Source organism: Calliopsis andreniformis, chromosome 2 (assembly GCF_051401765.1).
Source record: "Calliopsis andreniformis isolate RMS-2024a chromosome 2, iyCalAndr_principal, whole genome shotgun sequence".
Taxonomy (NCBI): Eukaryota; Metazoa; Arthropoda; class Insecta; order Hymenoptera; family Andrenidae; genus Calliopsis; species Calliopsis andreniformis.
In genome coordinates, this window is record NC_135063.1 from 14,294,772 (window position 1) to 14,312,189 (window position 17,418).

General features: G+C 46.0%; 1 protein-coding gene across 4 annotated transcripts in view; it reads left to right on the forward strand.

The window, feature by feature from the left end:
• The window catches only part of LOC143184424 (uncharacterized), a 90,709-nt gene that overhangs the window by 43,803 nt on the left and 29,488 nt on the right, over window positions 1-17,418 (forward strand). Inside the window, exon 1 of one of the 4 annotated variants that reach the window (XM_076386664.1) lies at window positions 712-972. The exons of the other annotated variants lie outside the window; for them this stretch is intronic. The gene's annotated coding sequence lies outside the window, so the exon portion shown is untranslated. Of the gene's footprint in view, window positions 1-711; window positions 973-17,418 lie in introns of those variants that run through there. 4 annotated transcript variants of the gene reach the window in all.

Consider the following 17,418-nt stretch of genomic DNA (forward strand, 5'->3'; position numbering starts at 1 on the left):
GTGCCAGATTTGGGGCTTATTCTACTGAAATGTGTCTGACTCGGGGCAGTAGAATAAGCCTATAAGTCAGACACATTTTGCAACAATTACTAACTCTAAACTCAAATTTGATATTCTTGGTTTTTCTCTCAATTTTGGCAATTTTAAAATTTGTTATTCTTGTCGTCGAACTCCCTGCATATAGATACAGTAATTCATTCTGAATAATTAATCGTAGTACAGCCCTAAATAATCCCAAAAAAATAATCCCCATTTTAACACAAAGTTTTCTGTAGTAACTCTAAGGGAACTTTTGTAACTAAAAGAAAATCTTCACACCTGAAAGTGGTCTTATAATGACTGTAAATAATACTCTAAAGATCCCTTCGAGATCACAGGTAGTGCCATAAATCCCTACAATAAAGCTACAACCAGAAGGATCGGAAAAGAAACAGGGTGTAGGAGAAAGGGGAAAGAGACAGCGTGGAGCAGCCACGTGCTTCGAGTCGAGCACCGACGAACACTCCCGAGCATAACCGAAGCCAAGATTTCGTGTCGGACCCGGTGTCGGAATGCTTTGCTCTCAGTCGTAGGCGCGTGCCACGTACCGTCGCGTCAACAGTGGCGCGCTGTTCATTCGGTCTCGTCCTATTTGACATTTCCCTTCGTCGCGTGTTCTCAAACAGACACGTACCTCCTAGTCGACTCTAGTACCACTCCTTGTTTCTCTAATCAACTTACCCACTCTGCTCATACACTCAGAGTTCAAAAGTGATTTCTATTCCTCGAATTCCTCGCGGGTGAATCGAACGAAAGATCTCTCTTAAGTGTTCGAACAGTATCACAACATTACTAAATCAGTGATAAGAACTGTGTGTCGAAGACGTGTCTAGAAGCTTCCCAGTGACATGTGACATCCTTGACCAAACCCAGAGGCTTCCAGAGATGAGGAACCGATCAAGGAGCAAGCGTTGGCAGATCCAGAGATAAGAGGTAGGAAAAAACCTGTCTTCACTAGCAATCACGTTTCTCTTTCGATTTCCAATCACTTTTAAGTCCCTTGCCCAGCAACTGTCCCGTTGTCAGATATGCGTTTGATTTATCGCTACGATTACTCACGCGAGAAACTGAGGATTCTGGAACGGAAGCTGGAACGAAGAGGGGATGCGTTCGCGGGTCGACAGCCTTTGAAGATGTGCCAATTAGCAGGCAAGTTTTCGAGTCTCGCGCGAGGACTGTTGCACGGCGAGCCACTCTGTGCCGCGTCCCACGTTGCGATTTTTAATTAGCTCGCGGCCGCCGCTGCTGGGACAGATTAAAGCGTCGCGTATTCACTGTCACCGTTCCGAGTCCTTCGTGTTCCTCGCGCTGGAAAACGCGCTAAGTCGTGCATGCTGCGGTGTTTCGAGGATTCCTGGGGAAAAGTCTTTTCACCCTCTTCGTCATTCTGTGGACGATGTTAAGTTTGCAGATGGGAATGAGACTCTAGAGCAAATTCTTTGTGACTCTGTTTTTTAAAATCTCTTAAGCTTTTTTTTTAATTAGTCTTCTGTTTCTTTATCGTATTGAGAAGAGGAGGAGCTTGTATCGCTTTTGAAGTGAAAGTATCTTCTTTTAATAGAAGCTGAATTATTCAGGATTTCTATTATTCGGGGTAGAATATTCAATGAATATAGTGGAATATTGAGACCATGATCAAATTTGGTACTTAAGGCTTTGGGACTTGGAACCAATAATATATGATAGGTTCTGGTGATAATGAAACAGACTGATAGTTCTTGGATCTGTGGATTGCAGAAAATCCATCAAGACCATTCATTCTGTAGACTCTAAAATATATAAACTTAAATAATACAGTGATCGTGGAATCATTTAGTCAATTCTTATAACCGATTTACATCTGTTTCCTAGATTCTCGAAAAATTGAGGAATTATTAAAAATAATGTCCTAGTCTCGCTGCTACCGAAGGAGTAGCATGTTCCTTCGGCCCTCGTGAAAGACAAATTCCAGACGAGCTTTCCGAAAAGAGGGATCCTTATCGAGGAACTGATCTGGAGGTGAACCTCATCCAGGTTGCCGCGAGCATGCAATACGAATCTTTTCGGATCTCTTGCTCCCAGGGTCTCTTTATCTCGTCCGCCGCTTACCCGAAAGGGATTACTTTCCCATTAGGATCTTGTCTTTCGAGGACAAATAGTCGAAACTCGAGCCGACGCTACTGTCCACGGCGATTTTTCCCCGTAGCTGGATCAGCCTTATCAGGGACTAGACAGTTAGCCCTCTCCTTCCCCTCTTCGATCTCTTTTTTTACTTCGTCGTCGTTTAAACGAATCTCAGGAGATACCCTCGCTTTATGGGGTATTCTGAAAGCTGGCTTTACAGTTCCCCTCTGTTCCTTCGCGGGGCGGAGGGGGATCGCTGGGATTTTGAGTCTTGGTTAAGCTGAGCGGTGTATGGGTGGAGAAAAATGGACGTGGATGGTGGGAAAATTCAGGGGAATTCGATTATAATTGAGTTAGAAAATCAGAGGCAATTTTTATCACCTATATAATTCATCAAATAAATCTGTAAATATTACAGAGAGTAAGATGACTATTTTCAGTATTATTTCCTTTCAATAACATGGAACAATAGTGTTCCCAGAACAAAGTACTGCACTTTTTCCAGAAATTCTTGAGCCATCGTGACCGAGATGGCAACCGCAGTATCAATTCCAAGCAGAGTGGTATTCGCGATTCATCCCCGTCGCAGAGTTGTCGTCTCGTTCTTCTTCATCCACTCTCGTATTCTTTAGCCATCCGTCGTCACTGACAATCGCTACTTTTTTCATTCGCGCTCGTCTCCGCGGTGAAATTGCATCCCCCTCCATTTCTCTCCTCCCCCCCTCGTCTCACCCAGCGTTGCTCCGCCGTGTGTCGGAAATAATAGTCGTCTCATCAGTCGGAAATGAATGCTTTAGATTACTACGATAAGCTGGTAAGCGTGAACCCTGGGTTAGATGTAATACCAACCTCCCTGCAGCAGGAGGGCCCTCTCCGCGTAGTTGACGACTTCGTAACCTGGAGATTCGTCAACGTCAGACCCCATTAGCGGCAGCCCTTCGTCTACTGTCGACTCGCGCTAATTCCCTCTTACGGCGAATGTACACAGTCGTTGTGATACTCGCTCGATGCGAGTGTCATCGTTCCTATGATGGCTCGAAGATGAAAGATCGCTCCTGCAATCTTCTGGAGTTATTTCCAGTCTACGTTGCTTCCACTCTGCTTCCTGTGGGGAGAAGCGGTATCTGTGGGTAGACGTTGATGCAAATGGCGAGAGAAGTAGAGATACTGTGTTTTATAGTTTTAAATTCGTGACTGTGTTAAAATATAAAGGATACTTGTCCTTATTTCTGTGCCTTCTTCTTTTATACACAAATCAAGAAATTGTCTTTCTCTATTTTCTACACTTGTAGTGAAAGTTCTGTTCTTAGAACTAGGCCTAATCTGAAAGCACAGAAATAGGGGCAAGTACCCTGAGTAGGAAGATACAAAGAAATTGTAAATTTCAGTGTCACTCAAGGCGCAACTTTGTAGCGAATTCCCAGCATTTCAGTGATCTTCGAAACCTCGACTTTCTCGCGTGCCGTGGCTACAATAGAAACAGTGGTATCTTTAGTAGAGTGTAATTCAGTTTCACAAAGAAACCAAGATACGGAAATTCCCGTTTGTTTTATCGATTCATTACGGTGTTTAGCATCGAAACGGCAGTAACGTCGGCGAGCAAAGTCGAGGTTTTTGGTCAGTTAAAAATGTTGGAGAGGTGGGGAGAACGGCGTCCATCGTTCGCTAGCAAGATAAAGGTTAATTTAACGCGGCGGAGGCCCCGAGCGTACAACAGCGCGAACGTTAAACACGCGTCGTAAGTCCGTTTCCACGCAAAATCGTAAACTCGAGCGAAAGCACCAGGGCGCTGCATTTTCGACCATTTTTCACCACGGCAGCGCTTACAATGTATTACGGAGATAAGGGACTCCTCGATTAAAGGCTGAATTCTGAGGTATCACGCTTCGACGATTCTCTCTCTCTCTCTCTTGTGCTCCGCGGGATTTACAAGGCGCGGGGACCGCAACGCTTTATCGCCTCGAGTAAATCGTTTTGTGGTTAACTTTCGATTTGCATTTACGTTACACGCCTGGAGTATCGGTGCACTTAATACACAGGGTGTTCGCGTTATTAGTGCTCTGCGGGTTCCTTGAAACCAGTATTTAATATTTATATCTTGGGCTGGTACAGGGAGCCAAAATCTATTGTCATATTTTCATCCTAATGGTGCCTACATCTAAGCTTGTTCAGACTAGGATACGATTGTTGGAAATTTTTTATACTGACTGGCTTATCTATTAGATGGAAAAAGAAGAATTTTTGAAGAATTTACTGATTATATTCTAGTCTGTATTGAGTTGAAAAATGATCAATTACTACTCGGTCTCTGTGTAGAAAAAAGCAGCTTCCTGTTGAAAGAAATATAAACCCTGCAGCTTTAAAGAAACTTAGGATAACACATACAGGTCTGTTAGAGGATAAAGTAAACATAAGATGGAATTGAGAAGCACGAGCCAAGATCAGTATAGAGAGAAAAAAAAGTTGCTGTCCACTGGCCAAGCGTTTCTTAAAAAAACATTGCAGCGATCCCTCGCCTCCCACCTCTCTCGTTGCCAGGACAACCGTCTCCAAGCTCCACTGCTGAAATTCTTGAAAGCACTGATTCGCGTTCCGAGCAGATCGTATCTCATATTCCTCAGCGTAAACAGTATCGAGAAACGAGTCGGGAAAACGCCACGGCTAAAGTGCACTTCATGTCTGTGTGTCCTCAACGCGATGCAGTTTATAGCTGGCCACGGCGCATGTGATTTATCATAAACGTAAAACGTTTCTCGTTCGTGTGCACGCATGTGCAAGCCTCGCCGTAACGCTTTAATCGTGACCTTCAGCAACAGCTGTAGCTCGAAGTTCAAGCCCTGAATTAGCATTGAGAGTAATTAAGAGAGCTGCGTTCCTCATTGAGGCTGCCTCGACATTTTTTTTATGAAGAAATTCGTCCAATATAGGAGGACAATCAGTTGTTGCAAAAAGGTTTAGAATTCACGTGAAATGTGTCTGACTTCGAACCTATTCTACTGTGGGTGTGCATTAGTCAGGTCAGCCACAGCGAAGTCAGTAGAATAAGCCCTGAGCCAGGCGCAGTGAAGTCAGTAAAATAAGTCTCAAGTCAGACACAGTGAATCCAGTATAGCAATGCTCGAATCATACAGTGAATTCAACAGAATAACTCTCAAGACAGACACAGCAAATCAGTAGAACGAGCCCCGAATCAGACACCCATAAGTCAGTAGAACAAGTCTCAAATCAGACACAATGAAGCCAGTATGATCATCCCCGAGTGAACCTCAGTGAATTCAACAAAATAAATCTCAACTTAGACACAGCGAAATCAGTAGAATAAGTCCCGAGTCAGACACATTTCACTTGCACTTTAGAACCTCTCTTCGCCTACCAAATCTAAAAATCGCCTTCCCCACAGTCTTAACCACTATCCCCCAAAATGTTGCTACCCATTTCACGTATACCCACGCTATATTGCTTCCGATGCGCCCGTTCCCATCGCGAGATAGCAACGTAAATACCATTCGGCCTGCACATCGCGTCGCCTGGAGGTTTTCCGGCCAAAGCGGAGAAGCGTGCGTCTGGCTCGTTTCGCGAGCGGGCACGGTGAGTTACGAGGATAAGAGAAAGTCTCGAGAGGCGACGGCAGGTTGAAAATATTGCGGGCCGCGCTATACCGCACAAGGAGATTCCTCGAGGAGTGAAGGAAGAGAAGGGAGGAAGGTGTATGCACGCGGCGCGCGGAAACCTTTAAAAATATCCGTCGAAACGAATGGCAGCGCGCCACGCCGCGACCGAAATAGAAGTTCAACGCGCGATCTTTGAACGATACTCTCGTCTGCGCCAGGACGAAGGACGTGGTCCCGATCGGTGCTCGTTTTGTAAACGGAACCTGCCACGACGAACTATTTTCGACCACGTCCACAGAGGGGGTGAACGTCTACGCCACGTGCTTGTTTTTGGTTGCTGATTCTTGATGGAAGTCTTGACAGGAGACCCGTTTCTAGTCAGGAGGAGACGCAAAGGGAGTGGGTAAAGTCTGGTGAATTTGAGAATGCGAGGAAAATTGTATTAGGGCGAAGAAAATTTAGTGATTCTAGTAGAGTAGATTGTCATATATCAGACAGTAGATGAAGCATCAGTTAGACAATTTTAGATTAAAAAATGGAGTATAGTATTCTTGAATCTTGAAAGGAGTTCAATATTTCTTCTGTTATGTGAACATACCTCTAAGGCACCACTTAAGTACAACATTCTGTGTTTGTCATCGATATTTATCAGCCAAGGCTCATAAAATTTCTAATCACGATTTCAGACTATGTTTGCCGATGCAATTAAGCGTTCTATTTGAGCTTAAACCTTGTATAAACAGGATCGTAAATATGTGAGTCAGTGGATACTAGAACGAAGTTGTGTTTAGCTAGTTTGTCGTTAGTAATTGGACCTCTCGGTATTTGTCGATCACGACGATCTTTGAGAGAATCCCTTTCGAACAATCCTCACCCTTCGCGAACCACCCTCGTTTTCAGACGACATACGGCTCTCCAAGTTAAATATTTGACGCCATATTTCTTTTTCTTCAGTCCCCCATACCCTCTGTCGCAGGCATATAACAGGTTTCTTTTAATTTTACTCTCTTCCGTTTTTATCGCTTCCTCTTTTCCAATAAATCCCAGCAACTTTTCCCATTTGTTAGGCGCGAGTGTTATTTGATACTCCCCGTTCAACATCTGTTCATCTTCCGAGGAATGTTACAGAATTCCACTGGATTGTTGTATTTCAGGTAATATTTTAGTGGAGAGCGATTTTATAATACTTAGAATCTTGAAATTTTGGACAGTCTTAGTTTATCAATTTAAAATTTCACGATCCATCACAGTGGTTTTATATATAATTCCATCGAATCCACTCTCGTCTAAAAAATAGCCCTGTTCCAGCGCGTCAAAGCAATGTGCGTCGAGGCAGGAGAAAAGGTGGAGAGAAAAGAAAAATATGGGGTGCATTTGAAGGATCCGATTCCCCGCGGATTCCACTTGTCAGTGGCCAAGGTTTCTCTTGATTTCTCGATTTTCCTTCACGACACCTTCGCGCACCAGGGTAAATATTTGATACGATTTTTCTTCTCACCCTTACACGCTCTCCCAACAACCTTCGCACCCCTTCCTTACCCTCCACATCTTTCTCGCCTCCGTTCGAATTTTAGCACGTTTTCAATGATAATCCCTTGGTCCCTTCTATCGAATTCTTCTCCATTCGGTTTGTTAAACTTTCACACCCCTTCTTTTATCCGATCTTGCATTTTCTTTTCTCTTTTTCCCCCTTAAGGAGGCTATTCTGTAACTACACAGACTCCTATATATTAGGAAAGGGGGAGAAATCACAACGAGCACACGTGTGCACCTTCTAAAAGGAAATATGACGTCTTAACCGTTTCAAGGGTTGCTTGGGGCTGGGGTGGGGTGGTCGCGTGCGCATATGGCACATGCATCATTGCGGCAGCAAGGCTGCGAGGTTCTTCCGCGTTTATCTACCCTCTTGTATGCCGTGGCGAGAGTAAAATGGCGCGATAAGAATAGCGATTCGCGCGTCCACTGCACGCAGATAACGCTCGCGGAAAAAAGTTTACGATTCCCGTATCTGAGGAGGAACGACGCGGGTATTACAGAAGAATTACTCTGGCGGAAGGGAAAGGGAGTGTCTATGGTAATTCAAGCCTTTGCATGCAAAAAAAACTTTCTGCATGTGGGGGTTTATGGAGGATCCTTAGAAGTCAGACGAATTTCTAGTTAAAGAAAAAATTATATCACTTAAAATAGTTCAAGATTTTGCAAAATATGGTAAACCTGAATACTCTTGAAATCTCTTTTTTATGAAGGGACAGATTTGAAATGAGCTTCAAGTGTTCCACTCTCCACAATACCTTCTTCTTATTCAAGGACGTCTAGCAAACACTTCTCGACAAATCCCTACTCCTAAAAAATTTTGCATACTCTTTCTCTTCCCCATCGAACAAAATTCCCTTCTCAAAAATAGGAGGCCCCCATGAGCAAACGAAAAAGCTGCCTCTAAGCATACTCCTATAAAACTACCCTCTCCAGAAGCCAAGTAGGATTTCTGCAGAACGATTTCCCGGGGGCTCTTTAATATGCTCGCTTCATTCTTCATCGATGCCAAGCTTCGACTCGCTGTCGTAACGTTCATCCGCGGAATCCCACCCCTTGGAGGCTCCACAGACAATCTCGGGGGTGGCAATCGAACCACACGACTCGTTCAGCCAATGTTCTTTCCTCCCGAGTGTCGTTACGCGGAAACGAACGCAACGAGAATTTCGATTCGCGTTTTACATAACACCTACGACATGGATCGCGACACATGGGACACTCCTCGAGGAGGAAATTTGATGTAGTAACCGTTCCGAGGGTTATGAGGACGCTCGTACGAAGGGTGACACCGCCGCGCATCTGGTGCAGGTTCTTCGCCGCGATAAAAACGCTGTGCGCGCAGCCACGAGAGGGGTAGCGTTTCGAGAGGCGCGGTAAATCATCGCTGGACCGCATAAAGACGATCAAAGAATCGATTCGAACCCCTGTGGAAGCACTTTAGGGGTGGAACAGAGATCGTCTTTTCATGGGCTCTGAGAGTCCCAGAATTTGGTGCAGAGTGCAGCTCTGTTTTCATAGGGCTTCCCTTTTGGGGACCTTTGTGACGATTTTTTGGGCTGAGTTGAATTTCAGTGATGCAGTTCGAAGGGAGGAGGGGTGGCTTTGATGCTCTGCCTTTGGGGGTGCTTATTATAAATGTATACTGTGTGTCTGGGTGGTTCGAGTAGGGTGCAGAATTTAGAGGTACATTCTAGTTTTCTAAATTAAGGGTGACACGTTGAAAAATGTTAGTGATAGTTAGTAGTATTTTTTATGGAATAGGGTGGAGGGTGGGATGTAGAGATAGGAGGTAATTCGGTTGACTAAGCGCTAGGGTAGATAAATCAATAACTTGTCTTTTTCTGAGGAGACTGAACCCACAAAAATTGCCCCTAGGACAACCCTTCCCCCAGTATCGAACTACACGCGATCCTATCGACGAGAACAAACGAGCGTTTTACTGGTATAGTGTTCAGATAACACTTACCAATACGAGGGCGTTAAGGATTGTAGTACCGTTTCAGTGGTGGACGATTTCTCTACACTTTGATACATGAAACGTTAAGTAAATTTTGAATTTTTAAGTATTCAAATATTCAAAATTTCGAATATTCAAATATTCAAATATTCAAATATTCAAATATTCAAATATTCAAAAATTTTCGAATATTTAAATATTCAAATTTTGAAAGTCCTACTTATTTCAATGTCTGCATCAAATACACCAACCTGAATCTTAAATTTCCCCTGACCATAAGATTATCGTATGCCATCAACAGATAGCTCGTATCAGTTAGAGCTCATCACATACTGTAGTTAATGGCAATTTCCTCCATGCACATACTGCTCTACGCTCACAATCAGACGATGTATCTACACTCTCCACACATTCCAACTACCTCCAAACCAAATCTCTATTTTCTCCCAAACATCAACACACCTACCCCTTAAACTACTTTAACCAACAACTCTCTTCATACCACAAACCCCACTTTCGCTGCACGCCGAGTTCCTCCACCTGCACCCACTCTAAAATCACCAAAACGTGCGCGCACACCACACAAGATAACACCAGCTCTTGGACACACAGACATATAGACACATCTTCGCCACACACCCTCGTAAAGCACCGTAACACCCCGGGGTCACGACAGGCAGGGATCGAAGCCCAGGTTCGCTCGCATCGTTTAACTCGGATGCCACGGACTCGTGTGACAGAGTCTTCGCCTTCTTATTAGTCATAGCCGACGTGGTCGTAACGCGGCAACGATGGGTCGACGGGGAACCCCTCGTGGACAACGTATCGAATGTACACCCCGATGCATACACGCGCAGGAGCCTCGTAAGGGGGGCCCTCGACGAAGGGGCGCGCCCCTAGCCTAGGCACCCCGCTGTATTTCCTGGCTAGTGTTTCGCTCGCCGCTTACCCGTTCACCTCATCCTCGTGGCTGCGCTAACAAAATAACGAATATAACGCTGCCGACGACTCGGTTTACCGTCTTTTCGCGCTACCGCCGCTGTCTTCGCGGCTCGAGGGGCCAAAAGGTCGCGGGGGCAGACTGAGAACGCCTCCAGACTTATTCTAGACTCCTGGTTTGGGCCTCCAGAGGACAGTTTTGAAGGAAAAATAGTGGAAGCTTGGCTTAGACAGTGAAGAAGAAATGGCTCGGTTTTGGAGAGTTCAGAGAATCGTAGAGAATTGTTCGTAGTGTGAGTTTGTGATTCAATGAAGACGATTTAACTTCAAGGAATACCTCGACTGTGAACTTAAGTGGAAATTTGACGTTGGACTTGCTCATCGATTTATGTTAATTACTGAATAAGGGATAGTTTATTCACCCACTGGACAGCCAAGACTCTTCACAGGTTTCCACAACAGCCAGGAAAATCGTCTATCAATCCACTCTTCAACATCACAATTCCACGACACCCCAAAAACCATGTGACTTATCTTCAGCAGAGCCAGAAAATCAGTTAGGGTCGAAGGGAAGATTGACGATAAGAGTGACGGAAGGACGTCATTATCGATTGCTCGTGTCGGTGGACGAGGTTTCCTTCGTGTACTCGCAGAGACAGCAAAGAGTCCAGAGAAAGAGAATGGCGAGCAGCTTGGCCTGGTTCGATATCGAGATTTATGCGCCGAGGGGTGGACGCGGGCAATAATTCGCCGCTGAGCGGCGACGATCATGGAGGCCATCACCGACACAGTGTTCCTTTGCGCCTTGCTCTGGCCGAAGCCTCAGCCCTTCCACTCGCAGAAGGCATCACTTCAGTTGAAGAGACACGCTGCACCGCGGAACAATGAGGCGTTTCTCTCACACGCAGTTTTACACGGGCGAACGCGTCAGATGGCACATGACCAACGTGCAACACTCTCGGATAGCATTCGCGAACATCAGGTAATCCTTTTTCCTTCCATCTTGGGGCAGAGCTCCGTGGGATTGTGGGACGAGATCTCCCCTTGAGCTTTTGTTCCTGTCGCCTTCACTGAGAGATTGCGTGTGTAGATTCTTGCGATTATATGGAGCGATGGTTCCTTGATTTGAGAATTGGGATCTCTGAAGAGTCCCTGTACGATCTTTGAAATGGGATATTCGAAAATTTGAAAGTTAATAAGCTTCCCAGTTTCTTGAAACACGATGCCCTTCATTATAAGCTTGCGCTAAAATCCAGAAGACCAGATTGATTCTTGGAACAACTTACCCCTCATGCCCAAGACACTCCCAGCTTCTCATTTCTGTTCCTCTCTGTTTAACATTCTCTGCAGTAATTATGATATTCAAGCTCTTCCAACAACGATTAATTTCGCCTTCTCGATTCACGTTCCAATTACTCCAAAGACCAGGTGACTTGTTGCGACCTCCCTAAGCGAGACGAATATCTCATTACAGTAATTCGACGAAAATTGCCTTAGCTGCGGTACTTATCATCCATCCTGCCAACAGAAATTATAAAATGCACACGAGGGAGGGGAAGCAACTCAGCTCAATCACAACAATTAAAAGACATCAGGCTCATCGAGTGTCTGTAAACGAAACTACCATCTACGAACACCTGCAATAAAATTCCCTTTATACATAGCCAGTTAGCGAGGCTTAAGCCCATTCTGGCGAATTTATCGGCCAGCCTAATGCCCGTAAGAGCTTGTTAGATCCGTAAAGTATGCAATAAGAGAATTTATCCCCCCGCGAAGGTGTCCTCGCGAGCGTAGAAGCTGCGAATAGCGGGTGGGCTCTGGGTCGCTCCTCGTATTAATATAATCCCATGATTCCGCTGGATATGGCAGATATTCTGCTTGTAGTCAACCCACGGTCAGGCTCTCTGCCGTCGGTATCAATTACTTGACCCTTGTCAGCGTAACCCGTCCTTTCGACCGTTCCGTGTCAACATCTTCTCGGGGTCGTTCTATTTGCCTAAACACCGGACCTTCCCTTCAATCCCCTCGTTTGAAGGAGGCTCACGGGAGGTCAGTGAATTTAATTTCACGTCTTAGCGCGAATTAAAACGGATTCATCAGTGAGAACCCTCGAGAGCTGCAACTCGACCATGTGAAGTCTGCATTTAGCTGTGGATATCGAGGCTGATCGATGGGCTTGCTTTCTGGGGATATCTAGGCGAAAGACAGTAATATTCTAGAAACGTGATGTATTTCGGTACTTTAATTTTGGTGAGCCAGTTTTGATGGATCAGTGAACTTTAATTGGGAAACAGGAAGAGGTAGCTAAAGTCAAGGGGGTTGATCGAGGATATATTAAAACTGAAATGGATGAGCAGAAGGTACAGAAAGCTAGAGAAAAACAGTTTCAACCAAAGCGAAAAAGAAACTAGGATCGACAGGGGAAAAGTCCCACTCTTATTTAATCTTCATTTTGCAACATTGTGACTCCTCTGAGAACTGTCTTTTGTATTCCCCACGAAGTCAAGCCTCTCTTTCATGATCAACGATCAGCTGCACAGGGTAGAATGAAAAGGAAGGAGAGAATCGAAGTTAATCCGACGGTTTGACTTAAGCGCCGTTAGAATGCTGCAACGCGTCAGGCAGTTCCTCTCCTGTCTTAATTCACAACGAATAGGCTGGCGGCTGGTGCGCGTTGGAATCCCTAAATCAGGATTAACGGCGAGATATACCAAGCCGTAATCCTTTGCGCGGCAAACTAATGTCTCGTTCACGCGCGTCCGATGTGTTTTGCCTTGTGCGGCCCCTGTCGTGGGGAATAATGCGTGTCAGCTGTTCCGCCGCGACTGAGAAAAGACCCTAGGTCCGTCGCGTGTCCTACGAGTCCGTTTAGTCATCCTGCGCGCGGTTACGCGGACGCTTAATATTAATTTCGCCTTAGACAAGACCTAACAGCCCTTTTACGCTCGAGAGAAATGTGTCGGGAGAGAAGCATATAGGGTGTCTGGAGATCTTGGCGCGAGAGGGTCTAGGGAATAATTCGGAGCTTTTTTGTGGGTTTAGGTTTAGAGAGATGAGTCAAAACCGAGTCGGTGTTGAGTCTACCTAGAATTAGAATTCAGATCGTGTTGAGTCAATGTTGAGTCAGTAACGTATTAATATTTAGCGAGGGTTGAATTAATGTTGTATCAATTCTGTCAATATTGAGTATTCCAAGTCATAGTTAAGTGAGTGTTGAGTCAGTGTCGAGTCAACATTAAGCCCAAACTAAGTAAAAACTGAATCAGTGTTAAATTAGGGTAGAGTCAAAAGCAAAATGTTACTATAATAGATTAAAAGTATCATATTGAAATATTCCACTAGAAGAAACGTGGTTTCAGCGATAAGATCGTAAAAGAGACGAAAATCGTACTAGAAAGGGATTGATGTTCCCCGAAGGAGGATTCTCGATTCGTTGAAGCGTTCCCAACAGTTACATCAAAATTCCATCGTCCAACCTTAACAGCGCAAGCCGCCGCAGGCCCCCCGAAAGTTACTAGACCCGCAACTCGTCCCAGTAGAATCGTTTTATTACACAAACACGGCTCGAAACGTGTCTCGTCCGATCATTTTTCTCAAGTAGACGTCCTGGGGGAAACAAGGTCCGCGATGATCCTCCTTTTCTTGGCTCCCGTCAGCTAGGTACTTGGTATTCAGCCGACGCAGTCCCATCGAAACTTGAGCGGCCTCAGAGAGAGCGAAACTTCGATACTGCCGCGGGAAAACTGTCCGTCTTCTTCGATCCCCTGCGCCTTTTCTACCTTCTCTTTGTGTCTCTGCTGGAGGAAACAAGGAAAAGGGAGACGGGGGAGAAGCCGTGTGCAGCGAGAGGAAAATCGATATTTCTTGCCTTTGGCTTGGTACAGAGAAAAGAATTCTTCTACTGCTTCGAGGTTTAGGTATTTTTCTTGAGTGTATCAGTTGCTAAGTTTGTGAAAAATTGTGAATCTTGGATACTAAATTTTATTCCTGGAAAATGTTTTTATGTTAGTATAAATCTGAACTGTCTTCCATTTCTACTGCGGGGCAAATTGCCCCCAGTATCTCTCTTGCCAAGCGACAGTCGTGCACGACGGGCTGCATAGCTGCCAGGGCGACTGCATGCTGCACACTCAGCTCTCTGCACTACCGAGAACAAAGATACTCTTCCTCTTTATCTGAAAGCTTGCATCGCAGTGAATCTGGACAATGAAAATATACCTGAAAAATAGGAGAAAGTTTAAAAAAAGAGAACAGCTACTTTACACAGATGAGCGACCAGAAACTTCAAAATTCTCTCCAAAGTGATTCACAACTCTCCTCACGCTTTCGCGCTCCCCAGCAGTGTTAACAAGAAACTCACAAAACGAGGATTCCCAAATCCACACGTAGACGAATTCCCCCGAAAAAGGGAAAGCCAGAAACCCGCCCCTAATTCACCGAAAGCCGACAAGATCTCGCGGTGGAGATCAAAGAATACCAACCGTCGTGAATAAAGTCCCGAAGTAAACCTTCCCAAACCAGAGACAGGCTCGAACCCAACAACGAAGGCTCCACGAAATCATTAATCCCCGAAGAAGGGGCGCCATAACTTAATTTTACGTCCTGAATAAACCTTGCCTCGCGTTGGGGGTTACGACGTCTTCCTAGCCCTTCGCCACAACTCCTTTCTCGATGCCTGTTGACATCGACAGTCCTCGGATGCCACGGCGAGCCGACAACGAGGACAACTCGAGCTCCACCCCGTGCCCTTCTGTCGGGGGTAAGTGGACGCAGCGGGGGCAGGAACTCGGCGGAAAGGTGGATTCCTTGGCCAGGAGATTCCCGTCACGATCAAAGGCGCCGGGACGCCGTAATGCCTCGGCCGAGGAAAGGTCTGCTTGGTATTCGAGGCGCGAGCTCGCTCGGCGTAGGAAGGGTCGTGATTGAATCTGCTGGGCCGACCATCGTCCAAAGAAACGCACCCCGCCTCCGAGGGCATTTATATCCCGCGGGAACTCGTCCCTCGTCTCGCCACCCCCGCCACGGGGATAGTTTTATTATAGCGAACACGTTGACCATAACACGCGACGACCTCCCGCGGAACCACCCCCTCTCGCGCTGTCTCGAGATCCTGGACGAAGCCTAGAATGCGTAAAGCGTCTTTCTCCCCTGGCAATGATCGCTAGCTAAAAAGGAACCCCGTCGTTTCTCCCATTTAACTGCCCCCGCTTCTTGCCCCCACCTTTGTTGTTTTACTGGACGGTGGATATTGTTTCGGGGACTCTTTTGTCTGGGAAGGAGGGAGATTTGTGATATGGGGATGGTGAGGGGAAATGAGTAGAGTGACGAGGAGAAATGAGTAGATAGTGGAAAGAGGAAAGGAGAGGATTGGTATGAGTGAAGAACCTATAAAATTTGGAGAGTGTCCCTGTTTATTATTTTAGAAGAAATTCAAGGAATCTCTGAAGTGTTGCAGTGAAAGGCAGGAAGAAGCTACGTAAGAAAAAGCAAAAGGCCTGCTCTGGAACACAGCCACTCGGCTTCCAGAGGCGTCAGGACTTACACCCTCTTGAAATCGTTTCTTACACGTCCCTTACACGTCCCGACACCGTTTATTCCTCTCTGTTTCGTGTCGTCGGGCGTGATACACGGCCTGGACCAGCCGGCGAGCCTGAGGAACCCCTCGCCTTTGAAATATGCCCTCACCTAGCTCGCTGCCTCGCGATCCCTCTGGCCCAGGTTCCACGCCGCATCATATTGAATATGGGATCCCATAAGTCGGCCGATAATGCAATATGCCGACGTCAGGTCCTGGGGTTACTGGTCCTATGGCCAATATAGCTGAGAGTTCACACGAGAACTCTCTATTAAATTCAGATTTACCGCCGCCTTTTCTCTGCCTCGTAACTTTCCTCTTCCGCGTTGCTACACGAGATCGACGGATTTTAATAATAACCGTCAGTGGAGCCGATCAATAAGTCTGTGGGGAGTGATCGAGGGGATGATTGGGGATATTGTAAGCGAGAATGGTTGAGAAACGAGCTCTTTTATCGAGCAGAGTTCGTTGTTAATTTGGGTTAATTGTCTCAGTTTGAGACAATGGGCGATTAAGGAGGTTTGTGGCTTGGGGAAGGCGAGTTGAGGGTTTTGTGGTCTTCTAAGGAGAAGCTGGAATGGTTGTGCAAGAATAAGCGTTCTTTTGTTGGAGTAATTGGTTTCACTTCCGGATGGAGGTGAGTGGAGCGTGGTGGAGAATAATTTTTAATTGACGAATCCTCAGGGAGCTAGGATCGAGATAGTACATTGACTAACAGCTGGCCAAAGGATAACACAAAGTCACATGGTCTGTTAGCGATAGACGTTTCACATTATAATTGAGGGTAGCATCAATCCCAGTAGACATACAGGCGCAAAGGGTTAATACCTTCTCAAGTGATCGATAACAATAATTAAGGAGCTATAAATCCAACCTTCCGCGCGATCAATCCTACTCACGCTCATAAAGACGCGAAATTAATTAACAGGGCGCATTAAATCTACCCTTATCGTTATAAATTCAGCAAAAGGACCAAGCAAAGTGTCCCGAACGGAGATCGGCCGCGTGAGAATCGTCCGCGAGATGGTATCGTTTCAATTAACCGGTGCCTTCCCATATCATTACATCAATCAAAGGTAGATTACGTATTCGTTCCCCATTCGATCGGCGAGCAGCGAGGCAGCTCCAGTGATTTACGAGGGACGCGGCTGTGCCTCTTTTCTCATCGTAAATCCGTCCAGCAGTCGTGTCCTTTATGGTTTACGGATTCCGAGGCTCCATCTGCACGCCACGCGGCCATAAAAGTATAGCCCACCCCTCTCTCTCTCTCTCTCTTTTTTCTCGCGTCGATCGATCGACAAAGTCGCCAGCCGAAAAGCACTTCCGATATTTCGACCGTATTTCACGCGTCCTCTCCTAACCAGCTGCTTCTCGATGCTCCGAAATGAAAGGCCAGTTCAACTTCAGAGAGAGACAAGCAAAGGGATTGCCACCCCGACCTAGCAAGGGTGAATTTTTCCGTGTTGCGATCGAGACGAGGGAAGGGACGATTAATTGCGAGTTCGATGACCGATCGTAAACCTGCTGCCCTACAGGGATCCATGGGTGTTGGCACCACGCGATGCTCCAATTAATAGGATGTACCCTTATTGCACACGTGGTGTAGTATCCTTTGGTCTGTGGCTTCGCTGCTGGGATGGGCGAGGGTTTAAGCCTTTGTG